General features: G+C 36.5%; 1 protein-coding gene across 6 annotated transcripts in view; it reads left to right on the forward strand.

Moving 5' to 3' along the window:
* Positions 1–13,597, forward strand: part of LINGO2 (leucine rich repeat and Ig domain containing 2) — a 490,471-nt gene that overhangs the window by 42,002 nt on the left and 434,872 nt on the right. Inside the window, exon 2 of one of the 6 annotated variants that reach the window (XM_050329379.1) lies at positions 3,007–3,063. The exons of the other annotated variants lie outside the window; for them this stretch is intronic. The gene's annotated coding sequence lies outside the window, so the exon portion shown is untranslated. The remainder of the gene's footprint in view (positions 1–3,006; positions 3,064–13,597) is intronic. 6 annotated transcript variants of the gene reach the window in all.

A 13,597-nucleotide genomic window follows, 5' to 3' on the forward strand; every position in this document is an offset into this window, starting at 1 on the left:
TAATTTGTCATCTTTCTAAGGACTGACATGGACAAAGTGCTAGACCAGAAGTCAATTTTTATTACTGTAATCATACCTTCCTCGGGGCATTTAATTTACACAACTGATAAAAAACTTTCAGAAGCAGTTTTAGGTGTGCAAAAATATTTACACTGCTACCAGCTTCTATCCCTGCCTGTTCTCTGTTGAGGCAAAGGCCTCTACACTTTCTGTCACTTCTTTTGTTTGGAAACTCTTGAGTGCATGCACTCAAAAACATACTGTGATGGTTTTGGTCTAGGCCTTCCTGGTAACCAGTTTGTAACCAAGGAAGTAGCCAAGTACCCAATATTCCATACGATTTTTACATAAACCAGAGTATAAAAAAGTTGGAGATTAGAGACCTCTCTCTCTTCTCTTCCAGCGAGGGTCGGGAACTGTAGGTCCTTGCGTTGGTCTCGCTTATCTAAAGCTGAGGCCTGCAGCGACCGCTGGCCTGCCACATGGGGGGTTCGGAGAGTGCTGGCTGTGTCTGCCAATCCTGCTTTTCTAAGGGAAGTGGTGAGATCTGTTTTGTTAGTTACTAGTATAGTTGTTGAGTTTGATCGGGTATACCTGTTCAGTGCCCCTTTTGTCCCTTTTTTCCCCTTTCCCTATCCCTTCGGGGGGTGGATCCCCTTTTACTGTGTATATAGCATCTTAACTGTATATAACTATAATTTACGTAAATATATATATATATTTTTATATAAGTGGCTTGACTTTGGGTTCTTTAATTTTTTATAGTTTTTTTTCTTTGCCCTAAGAGGAGAAGGGAGGGGGGAAGGGGGCTGCTGTCATGACTTTCGGGCATTTGGCAGGAAGCCAGGTCCAAACTATCACACATACGCTATTGTATTCTTTTAAATCCTTGCCTAAAACTCTCCTTTTCTTCAACACATTTTTGTGAGAAAAAGTAATCTGACAGAACCCAAAGCTGAGGGAAAATCTTGGCTGCCACTATTTTTCACTGCAATTGTCAGAATCCATCATTGTGAATTGTCTTAACCTTTGCGTATTTCACAAGGGATATATATATAGACAGGGATATTTTTCATTCTTTTGCTAAGGGTCTATCTAGCATGTGACTTCTTCATGTCTAAGTAATGGTTCAAAGCTGTAAATATTGTAATCATTACCTTTGTCATAGAGAAAGGTGTATCCAAAGAGTAAGGGAAAGAACAGATATTTTAAAAATCCTTACAGATACCTTCAGACTCCTATTTCCTTGTCAAACTGCAATAGGTAATACTGATCCCTTTCTACCCCTTTCATATATGAATTTATAGTTCAAGCCTCAGCCTTGTACTATTGCTTTCAGTAATATTGCTTTAGTCACACAGGGACTTACTTTGTTTTACCTCATGGATTATTATTTACTTTATCCCAATATTTTTTTTCTAACTTTTTCTTGCTCTGGGCCGCTGTATGATGAGTTGTTGCCTCTTCTGTTGCTACCTTTTTCTCCCTTGTCTCTACTGTAATAAAGAAAATAATTGCATAGAGGCTGTCTATATAATGTTTTTGTATTAGGGAGCTCTTTGTTTTCATTTGTTTTGAAGAGTGCTTTATTTCTAAATAAGTTGCTGATTCACTTCAGTTGTTGGAGCCTGTTCAATCAAGGCTCAAAACAGTTTAAAAAGTAAATCTATAAATGGGATGTAACTGTCATAAGTTAACTGGCCAGCAGAAAAGTGTTACAGTATGTGGTTTGGCAAAATGAGTTTTTCTTGGGAATTAGATCTACTTTTATTTAGGCATCAAGAATGCCTTTTCATCATATTACATTTTTGTAATGAAAATGTAAAAGCTGTCTCTTGCCAGTTTTACCTAGAAGCAAATGGTATGTCTCCTATTATTATATAGGAAAAAAAAAAAGAAAATAAAAGGAAAAAAAAAAGAAAAGGAAAAAACCATTTCTGCTGCAATGAAAGAGGCTTTTAACATGACATTCTTTTTAATGACTGGATATCTTCATACCTAAAATTAGTTTGGGCATTGTGTATGAACAATGAAATCAAATTCTGGTCTGTCACTTTGAAAGTCTCCTATCCATTGTCCTGTGCATTTGTAAGTCGCTCAGGCTTTGTAAAAGAACTTTATAGTCTGAAAATTTCCTACTCTGCTTTTTTAAAAGATCTAAATCCAGTTCCCATTTTTACAGATTAGTAAAAATCAAACTCTGAATGTCCACTTTGTAAATTTGTTCTGCTTTGTATATGTGTGCTACAATTCATCACAAATAGAGCTTGGTAGTAAGAAAAATCATCAGAAAGATCTGCTCTCCGAGGCAGCATGTTTTTATTTCCAGTATTTTAGATTTGCATTGAGGTGCTTTGTATTAACTTTATTTCTGAGGAAGTTAAAAATCTGCCCCCTTCTCCATGAAGCTGATAGGAATCAACTGGATGCCCTTTGAGGTACACTGAGAACATGCTAGCATGCAGCCAGCAGAGTGCTGATATTAACAGAAAAAGTTATGGAGAAAAAGCAAAAATGCTATAGATACTTGAGGCTATTGATTCTGCCTCATGAAGAGGTATAGAAAAACTGATTAATTTAAAATGTGTAAATACCCAGAAATATGATAATTAAAATCATAGATTAAGATCTTTAGAAAATTATTTAAAAAGGGGACCTAAGCAAGTTATGTTCTCTGCTGTCTCAATCTTATTCTTTCTTGGGAAGTAATTAGTGTCCAGGAATGGAAACAACAGTGATCTATATAAGTAACCTATGTAAGTAATCTACTCCAGTACCTGTCTACAAGGGGATAAGTTTCTTATTACCTTGAACATATGTCGCTGCTGGTGTAAAGGAGGTGATACTTTTACTATTTCCTATCTTGCTTGTAGCAGGAATACAAAGCAGGTTTTTCATCTCCTTTTGTATCTGCTATTTACTTTTTTGAAGACGATTATCATGTAGTGGTCCTGGATATTTTTTCCTTGAGACTAAACCATCTTTTTATTCTGTTAATTTCCCTAGACAGTGATTTGGTTTCACAATTCTCTCCTCTTTGGTCTGCATCTTTCTCCAGTATAGGTAAGTTTATGGGGGGTTTATTTGTTTGGTTGGTTTTTTGGCCTGTTTTAGTTTTATTTTTAAGGTTTTTTTGGTCTTGTTTTTAGCTGAGGACCATACTAAAGTTCAAAAGATCTTCATGGGTTATATTCAGTTAAGCACTGGGGTTTTTTTATAAAAAAAGATTCAGTTTTTGAAATTAAGAGCACAGAAATGGAAAAGATACAACTATCCTTGGAAAACCTCCACTTAAAAATTGAAACGTCACCCCAGGATCTAAGATAATATAAAGCAACACCTGACCAGTTTAGCTGCCTATCTAAGGCTAAAAGCCTCAATTTTTCTAAGAAAAAGAGAAAGCAGGCAGAAATTACTTAAAATCATTTATATGGGCTTCAAAATGTTTATATTCAATAACAATTATTTACCTCTGGAAATGTGAATGAAAACTTCTTGAGATTGGCACATCAATTTTGCTGGAACTGTGAAAGGAAATTGCTTGTTAATATAATTTCAAATAATATTGAAATTGCTAAGCGTAACAAGGAAAACAGTTTTATTCTGTGTATTAGATGTACATCAAAAAAATACTAGTAGAAAGGTATAATGAATTGCAAGCCACAACTGCAAAACTGCGGTGTTTTTTGTTTGATAGGCACCATGTTGTCTCTTTTAAAGGCATCAGAGGTCACAGTGCAGTTTCCCTGTGGACTTCAGTTGGTACAACTTCCATGGGAATAATTTGAAGTGTAAAGTCTGCATTCCGTCTCTCCTCCTTATGGTATTCAGGGGGAATTCTCATCAACATCTTCATGAGAAACTGCACCAAAAAAGAGTTTCTTTTTTGTTTCTTCTGATTACTCGTGCCCCTGCTACAGTGTAACATGTAATCATCAGGTAGGTAGTTTCATGAGAAATAGTTATGACGGTGCTAATAACACCAAGGTGATGGGTTTGATCCCTGCAGAGGCGTCTCACTCAAGAGTTGGACTTGATGATCCTTGTGGATCCCTTCCAACTCAGAATATTCTGTGACTCTGTGACTCCTCAATTAATCACCTTGTAAGGGTATTTGGGAGAGGAAACATTGCTCCGCACATGACTGAATTTCTGACACCTACAGAGAGAAGGAAAATTAGTTTTAGTGAAAGTGATATCCTGGTAGGTCTGGATATGGAAATCTTTTACTTATTCGCAGAAGAGGCAGAATTCTGCTTTGAGTGTGCCTTCAGTGAGATCCTGGAGCCATATCACAGCAAAAGTAAAGAGTTCAGACATTATCTGTGACAATTGTTTCCACATTTTTTTTCTTCTAGTTTATTTGGAATTCAGGCTGATGATACTGTGGATTTTCTTTCACTTATTTTAATCCCTGATAAATATTTTATTCTTATGTCAGGTTTTACTTTATTTTTTTTGTAAATACGTGAACTTTGAAGGCCTCTTTATGACTGCCATGTATCTTTGTCTCCTGACCTAATGTGTGTAAGCCCATATTTTAATTAAAATCAGTCTTTAAGAATTCATTGTTATTAGCATTTTCTTTTTTTTTTTCCTACCTTATTTCTTTTTATATATATATAGATATATTTTGTCATTTGTTAAGATTTTTCAAATTTGACTTATAGGGGTATATTCTTTAATAGGAATACAGATGTTATAGTCAGACAATGGTATGTCCCCTGCATTTAAAAGACAACTAATTACTTTTGTATAGCAAAGCATAATTTTTTTTTCTTTACTGTAGCTGACCAAACCACCTGCTCTAAGAAGCAGCTGCATATCAACAAATTGCTTCTGCAGTGTACATAAGAATGCATTATTAGAATAATAATAACTGCATTAAAACACTGGAACTAGGTACAATCATACGATCAAATAGCTAAATATAGTCATCACTTTTAAGAGTCTCTTAACCGTGATTCAAGTTTATATGCCTTTATACGGATTATCCATCCCAGACACCTTAGGGACCATATGAATTCTGTTATGTACCACTCTTGTCTTTCAGATGCAAGAAGAATCCATACCTCTTCTAAACGCTGGAAGGGACTTTGTTCTTCTCTGACCTTCCTGGTATGGGTTCTTCTGGTCCTCATGGCCCTGCCAATGTCTGGGCATGTTCTGCTGTCCTATGCTTTATTGTCCTGCAGAGTTTAAGAATACCTCGTTATTAGCTAGGTACCTTGGGATTGTACTTCATTTCAGCCAAGGAGATTAAATTTTACAGTTTATTGTCAGCCTTTGAAATAGACAGTACATCTAGAAATATTTCTGAAAAATTTCACCAAACAACCAAATAAAAAGCCAAGTTTTTTGTGTTTAATATGGAGTTTGAACTTGAAAATCTCTTCTGCCTGTTCAGCTGATGTGCTGTAGTTGCTGTTTGGGAGCATATCTGTACATGCATGCTCCAGGGTGTCAGAGATTACCCATTCTCACTGGGCCATTTTTAGCTTTTATCTCCAGTCATCCTTTGCTCTGGATGATGTCTTTTTCCCTGAAGCAAATTTACTTTTCTGATCTTGGAGACACTGTGGCCATTCATCATATAAGTATTATTGCACTTTCTTGGAAGTGCAAAATTCCCTTTATTTGACTGGGTGTCATTTCCTGTGCTTTTCTGTTCACTCATTTATTACATTTCCGGCAAGGTGTACAACCTTCTTCCTGCATCTCAGTGATTGCAGATGTGGTTGGATAACATACATCAGCAATTTACCAGGTACCTGCCCTGAAAATCTTTGGCTGTCATGGTGAGCTAAGTAAGGGCAGTGAATTAGACAAAGATTGACTCTGTCTGCAGTCAAGATGAGCAGTGTTCTGTCAGATATGCTTTGGAAAATTGTTTCCCCTGGATACTAATGTTGGCATAGGTGGCATAGGAGAATACTGCCAGAATGTAAAGGATAGAAAGGGGAAAACTGGAAAGAAACCAATGGTAGCAAGTGTACCTGGTGTCTGTTTCTCTGTTACCATTTAAGGCAAATGCTAAACATGGTTGTTGCAGTCTATCTCTTAAGACCAATCTCATATTTTGTTTTAACAGTCTCACTGAAATCTAAATGAGACAAGCATACACAGTATGTTACCTGTTCTAAAGGTGAAACTCAGCACTTGATGTTTTTAGGGTTAGCAATAAGGACTACTGTTCTGTTTGTTTAAAGAGAATGTGCTGCTATGCTCCTCCGTGTGCATTTTACACAGCAACATTATTTTGCTCCTGATTATCTGTAAATTTGAAAATTACTAAAGAAAATGTGCAAAGAATTTCCTGTTTGGTCAAACTTCCTTGTTAATTTTGTACTGTACAGGCTACATTTTGCCTAAGGTGTATATTACTCTTAACTTTCTGTTACCAAGGGAATGGTAAAATGTGTGTAGGTGTTAGACATCTTCTGCAGTGAAGCACAGTGTTACAGTAGTAACTTATATCCTCCCTAGAATTATAATCAGTGCCATTATGAGTGTAGAAAACCTGAGATTTATGTAGCTATATTGTACATCACGGATGTCAGTGTTGAAATGATGCCTGTCCTGGGCTTTCTAAGCAGTCATTTAAACTTGTGACATATTAAATTTAATGTAGTCATTTCAAAACATTATCGCTTTGTTGTATTAATTAAGAGGAACATTATCCACAGGACTTAAATTTCTTTTTACAATAGTTTTTAATTTCCCTTACTAATCAATACATCACACAGCCACATTATGTGTATAACAGACTCCTGATTCTCATATTTAAAAAAAAAAAAAAAAAAAAAGTGGGGGGTGATGCTGAGAGAGCGTCAACATTAGATGAGCACTGTTGGTTGTTTTTTTAAAAAGTTGTGTGTTCCCCATCTCTGTGCACTTTTTACAGCTTAAAGGAGTATTTGAAGGAGGTGAACATCATTCTTCAGCAAAATCCTGAAGACAGGGAACCCTTGAATCCTCTTTTGTGTTCAGAGTGTGTAAGGGTAGTTTGCTTTTCAGAAGAATTTATAACTAAAAGCTAGAACTAGTCTCCCTTAGGAAGATGGTGAAATGCCTTCTCAAATGGGTTAGATGTTTATTTTTTTCGTTTCTTCTGCATTTCAGAGAAAGTCTCAGGGAGAAGCTGTGAGCAAGCTGTTTCTGTCCCTGGTATACACAGAGATAACATGTTTGCAGACAAGAACAAGGCCTCTCAGGGCCAGTAAGGGTGGGGGAGGAGAGAGAAGATTCAAAGAGCCTTAGAGGAGGTGGGGCATTGCCTTTTTCCCCGGACCATCGTTAAGAAAAGGTCTTTGCACCTGAAATAAACCCTATTTTTAATCCTTCCACTGCCTTGGCATTCTTGGGAAGAATACCTATGTATTTTTTACCTTACAAGACCTAACATTTAATGCATGAGGGAGTTGGGCTTCCTTCCTGATGGGATACTTTCAAAAGTCTGCAGCTCATCCTGAGTTGTGCTTCCCTTTCAAGCAGGAGAATACTCTCCCCTCTTTCCTCTCAGAGGGATTTCCTGCACCCGAAGAGAACAAGTGATTAATTTCTGATGACTGCACTACAAGAGCTGAAATTGCCATTTTCATCAGATTCAGCTGACTCGACTTTGCTCATAGCACAGGTTAAGACCACATACACTGTATTTCAGCTTTAAGAAATCTTATCCCCATGGCTATGGCAGGGCAGAATCTATTATCCAAGACTCTTCCACCACACCACCAGGCAGCAGGACAGCCTTTGGGCAGCTCCAACCCTGGGCAGTGGGCACTTTCCTGGGGGTGGGGAGTGGTTGCCCTAACACTGGTAGCCAAATCCTGACAGCAGGTAATAGTCTCAGAGTCCTTACACTAGTTTCCTTATCACTCCTGAAAGGAAATAAAGATATATATCTAAATATGTATCCAAAATAAGATATACCTCTAAAATGCATAAAATATTTTGAATCTCAGTAAAATATTTTAGACCCTGGGTAACAAAGGTAGTGCCTCCTCTGCGCTGTCATATTCATGTTTTGATATGATAAAACACTTGAATAAGAAAGTAATGAATTCCTAATATCTTCAAAGCTTGCTATTCTAATTTACATGCTGACATGTCAATAAGCCAGTGATTGCTGAATCACATTTCTAATGAGTGACATGGTGTCAGGGAATGTTACTAACAAGGTCCCATGGTACAAGAGAAAATGTATATTTGTGTGTGTGTGTGTGTGTAAGATAAGTGATGTTCACATGCACAGTGATTCCTAGCCTGGCATAACTTACTATTTGTGAAATGGTGATATTCAATTGACTTTATACAGGTAGAAAAGCAGTCTTAGAATTTGTCAATCCTCCTGTATTTTTTACCAACTTTACATGTTAGCCTGCAGCTAAGGTAACTTTTTTTTCCCGGTTTTTGTTTCCCATTGTGAAATATCTGGTGTTTTGAAAGGGGGAAGTTTGGTCTCCAACTCTTAGTGAGGTCTCCTACCTAGTGGCTATTGATTTTCATCTAAGCTTTAGGAACTTAGTATCTTTGAAATATCTGTTCTTCTGTCCTCAGAGAGAGCAGTTATTGGTAGCATGTCCTGGTGCAGACATCTAATTTAGACATGATCACAAGTCCTTTATTTGCTTTGGGAATCCAGCTAATAATTGGAATATAGGTTTGTAGTTTAATAGAGTTTTTTTGTGATTATCTGAATATAGGTAGTGACTTTTTAAAGTACCACACAGAATTGATTTCTTTCTAAATTATGTACACACACAAACTAGGAACATAGGTACATTGTAATGACAAGATTTTTTATTTCCTCATAAAAAAGACTATTATTAGGATAATATAATGGCAATGTTTATATGGCTATCAGGAAATAGATTGTATCATGCAGAAGTGTGAAACAAAGACCCCCACTAAGCTTTTACAGTCTGCACAGCATAATTTTGTTGACTTGTGTTAAGGTCTGTTACTTGAATATACCAAGGAATACAGTTTCAAGAGTAAAAAGTCTCATACGATTATTTGGCATATTGAAACTGTTATCAGACAAACAAAGTGGAGATGGATCTGCCACCATGTAACGTCCCTTGTTTTCTAATTCATCAGAGTAATTAAAATTCTGATTAAATATCAGCATTACAACTTCTTCATGAGACTAGCAATTCAGAAATGCTATAAAAATTACTATTTTAAAAATTATTTTTATTTAAAGGAACCCTTTTTTGGGGTTCTTCAGCAGCCTGTATACAAAAAAGTATAGTCTTTTAATTAAATTGTATTTTTCTATTTCTGGTACTGTTATGAAATCATTCATATATGTGCTACTTAATGAATAATGTTTCAGTTTTTTTCTCCTTGAATTGAGTCCCTGGCCAGGAAATCCTTGCATTTATACTTACTATTTAGAATTCATTTAAAATGTATATGGTTTCTCTTTTTATCTGTCTTTCTTACTTCCCCTGCTGGGTGAAGCTGGGGAAAATAAAATCTAGATGAAAATAAATCCTGAAGAACAACAGGAATCTAACAGTTAAAGAGAGTTCAAGTAGTCTGACATTAACAATCCTGAACTTGAGTCATAGACATAAACTTTCCAGTGATCATATCATCTTGTTCTTCCATAGGTGTGATCTCCTGTCAAAAAGAGCTTTAACAAAAAACTATGCTGTGTTACAACTACAATATTTGATCAATGAAGTGTAGATTGTAAGACCTGTGATACTGCAGTCACCTGTCCGAATGATTAAATTCTGACTATGCCAGTACATGGTACTATTCATTGATTCTGATCATACTAACTTCATACTGTTTCCCATTGGATGAACTTCCATTAGCAAATGTTATAGTCTTCAATTTGTATCTTAATGCTAAGCAAGAAATTTGTAGAGGCTGTAAAAGCATATAAAGGCTCTGCAGATGTAAATCTAGGGGAGAACACAACAATGAGTTGCTTATTTATGTTCCTGCATCTCAATGCTTTTCTGACAACTTCCACTTTTGCATCAAGTTCAAATACATAATAAGTATTAGGAACAATTTAAATACATGACTTCCCAGAATGTAGCTGGGAATAACAATTTACATTCAAAGGAAAAGGTGAGCAGAAAAACTGAATTGATTTACTGTAGTTAAATGAAAACATTTTTATTACAGCTCATGTCAGGTATTATTTCAAATTGGTGGAACACTAGCTGAACTGGAGGAGGTGAACCTTGCCATTGACCTTGATATTGAACCAAAGTTTAAGAGGTTAAACCTGCAACCATATGGCATTAAAATCTCAACCAGTAATGTCAGAAATAAGGAAACACATAGTTTAAAGTCATTATCTACTGACCTTGAAACCAGTAGGACTGAAGATAATATTATTGGATAGTATTCTACATTTGAAAGCATCATGCTATTGTATTGTAAAGACTAATTCTACAGTTGCTCATTAGCAATACATGACACTCACTCAGATCCTGTGAAGAGCTACTAGCCAAACTAACCTTTATTGAGGGCACCCTCACCCTTATTTAACGGGAAAAATAAAAATGTTGTGGTGGGGAGCAGGGTATGTGTGAATTTGTTAACATGGCTGGTCTCACTTCAGATACTGGTGGACTTGGGCTGACTGCAGAACCAAAGCAGTGGTTATTTTGTCCTCATGTGAGAGCTGACATGTATAAAAGAAGCAGTGTACACATGTAGCCAAGAGCTTTTTGGAATGGTTTCTTCAGCAAGGCCTCTAAAACAGCTGATTCCTGAACTGCAGCATCTCTCTCAGCTCCACCTACCCTGTCTCTTCCATGTACGTGAATATGCATGTACACAACACATTGCTACTTGAAATATACTTGCTGTCTATCTGCATACAGATGGACTCAAAATCAAAGTTTTAGCTGATGGTCAGGACTTTCATAAGAGAACTACCATTTATTTCATGGTTTATTTAGGAAATAATAACAGTGTCAGGTGAAAGCATGATGGCTTTCACCTTTACTGTTTGAAGCACAAAGCTCACTTCTGCAAAATTTATAAATACAATTCTGCTCCTTAAAAGGGGAGAGCTGTTTTGACCTCAGGGAAAATAGCTCATATATGACTGACTGGCTTTTTCAGTGCTTAAGTGAAAATCCTTTCTCAGTACAGTAGGTCAGTGTTAAATTCACCTGGAATTCCTATGAATATGGGTTCCTATGTGTAGTGGTGTAGTGGGCTGACCTATGCTGGCCACCAGACCCCCACCCAGCAGGGGAGACGTGGGAAAATAAATTAAAAAGCTTATTGGTTGAAATAAGAAGAGGGAGATCCCTAGCTGATTATTATCATAGACAAAAGAGACTCAACTTGGAGAAAATGAATGTAATGTATTACCAGTTAAAATATATTTGGATCATGAGAAACAAAGACAGAATTTAAAAACCACCTTCCTCCCGCCTCTCCACTCCTTTTTTCCCAGGATGCATGTCACTTCCTCATTCCCAAATCGTCTACCTACTCCCCATCCTATGTCCCAAACAGCAGAGCAGAATAGGTAATAGGTGTTGGGGTCAGTCCATAACAGATATTCTCTGCCAGTTCTTCCTTCTCACCCTGTTTCCCAGCTCCAGTGTGGAGTTCCTACTACTGGCTAAAATCCTTCAGGAAATACTCACCTGTCCACAGTGTTTGTCACCAGGCTCTTTTATGGGCCACAGGTAGTCTCCACTCTCCTTTCCTAGAGGAACACCTCCTTTACTTTCTCTCTGCCTGGGGTTGTTTCTCACAATTGTTTACTCACTCTTCTCTGCCTGTACCGTGTTCTGCCCTTTCTAAAATGTGTTCTCTCGGAGGCAGCCCTAGCACCACTGACAGGCTTGTCTGTGGCCAGTGGGATTGTTGCAAAGTCCCCTACACTACCAATGTCTTACCATTTACACCCACTGTACATGGAAACATCAGTGTTTCACAGTTAGTTTGAAGCTAAGTCAGTGTTTGGAGTTTGATAATGGTAGGTTCCAACTTAATTCTTTTTGGCAGTCACTTTGCAGTGTTAACCTTTGTAATTCCTGATAGGTCTTTCTATGTATAATAGTTGTGCTCTCTTCTCACACAGTCCTTTTTTTTTTTTTGCACTTTGCTTTGTTGATTTTTTTGTTTGTTTGCTTGCTTGGGGGTTTTGTTTACATTTTTTTGTTTTGTTTTTTCGGGGTTTTTTTTTTTTGGTTATTGTTTTGAAGTTAAAAAATGGTGAGGAAAGGCATCAGAGGGGCAGAGGAGGAAGGATAGTGGTAGCTGGGACCGTACAAAAGGGGAAAAATAAAGTTTTTGTAAACTGCTAAAGATACCAGTGATATTTAAACATTGAACTCAAATATATTTTAATGAGCACTTAGTCTTGATAACTGAAGAAATGGAGGTTAACTAATATTTATTTTGCTAATCTAGATGGCAATGTTTCAAAATATTTTGCTTTTATTGTGCAGTACTGCTGAGATAAAAGAAATAGAATTACTTGATGTTGAAAAAAGTCAGTGATTACATTTTGAGCTTGAAATGTTGAATTACAGTTTCAGATGTGGTTAATTCACATTAATCTGCTGAGAAAATAACTTTTATAGTTGACCTCTACTCTTGAACTGATTCTTTTACATCCAGAGTGACACTTTGGAATTAACTGGAGTAGTATCACTAAAAAAGAAAAAAATATTTTCTGAAGTTCTACAAAGTAAATCTCCTTCTTGTCTTCTGCAGTGAATTGATAAATTCATTACCTTCTGTGAGTTCTCAGTTCACTAGTCCTTCTCCTCTCTGGCAATTTCTTACTCTTGAGGTCTCTTTTTTGAGAGCCCTGAACATTCCTTCTTGTTCCTTTCAAGGATCATGTTGAATCATGATCATATTTAACTTTATGCTCCTATAAAACGCTTAGTTTTCTTCAACTTAAAGAGGCAATGATGTATGCTACGTTAGAAAATTTTACTTGATTAGCCCTGACACTTGTGCAGTTGAGAGAAATTATTTTAGAAGAAACAGATGTAAAAGATAGTAGAATTTGCATTTTTATCTGCTTTCCCTGGTACTTCCTGGTATTTTTTTCCTCCTGTACAAAAAGCAGATAAGTTGCAATAATCAGGGAGATCAATCAGTTGATTCTTAGCAAATATTACTGACTTTATGCTACCAAAAATTCCCCTAGCTCACTCAAAAGTTTTTCTAATGATCACTTGGAATGATTGTAGCTTTAGTTTTAACAGGATGCTATCTGCCAAAATGTCCTTCACATTGGTACATTTCTGTATCTTTTTTGTTTGTTTGTTGTTTGTTTTTTTGTTGTTTTTTTTTTTACTTTGTTGAGGAAATGTAATCTTTAATTTGATTTTGAATTTGGTATCAGTGCTGCCTCCAAAAGCTGCTAATGACCAGGCTTTTCAGAGGGAAGAACTGGGCAGGCTTTGTTAGAACATATGTTTTATCTTTTTAGAATCATAGAATCATTGTCTCTTCAGACGTATAAAATGGATTTTTATACTTGTGCAAATAGGACGTCACATTAGCAGTAATACCATGTCCATTAGTAACTGCAGAGGCTTGAAAAGTTCTGATTAATTTTTTGTTTATGGTGGCAATATTAACC

This window comes from Myiozetetes cayanensis, unplaced genomic scaffold, assembly GCF_022539395.1.
Source record: "Myiozetetes cayanensis isolate MyiCay16 unplaced genomic scaffold, myiCay2020 scf4, whole genome shotgun sequence".
NCBI lineage: Eukaryota > Metazoa > Chordata > Aves > Passeriformes > Tyrannidae > Myiozetetes > Myiozetetes cayanensis.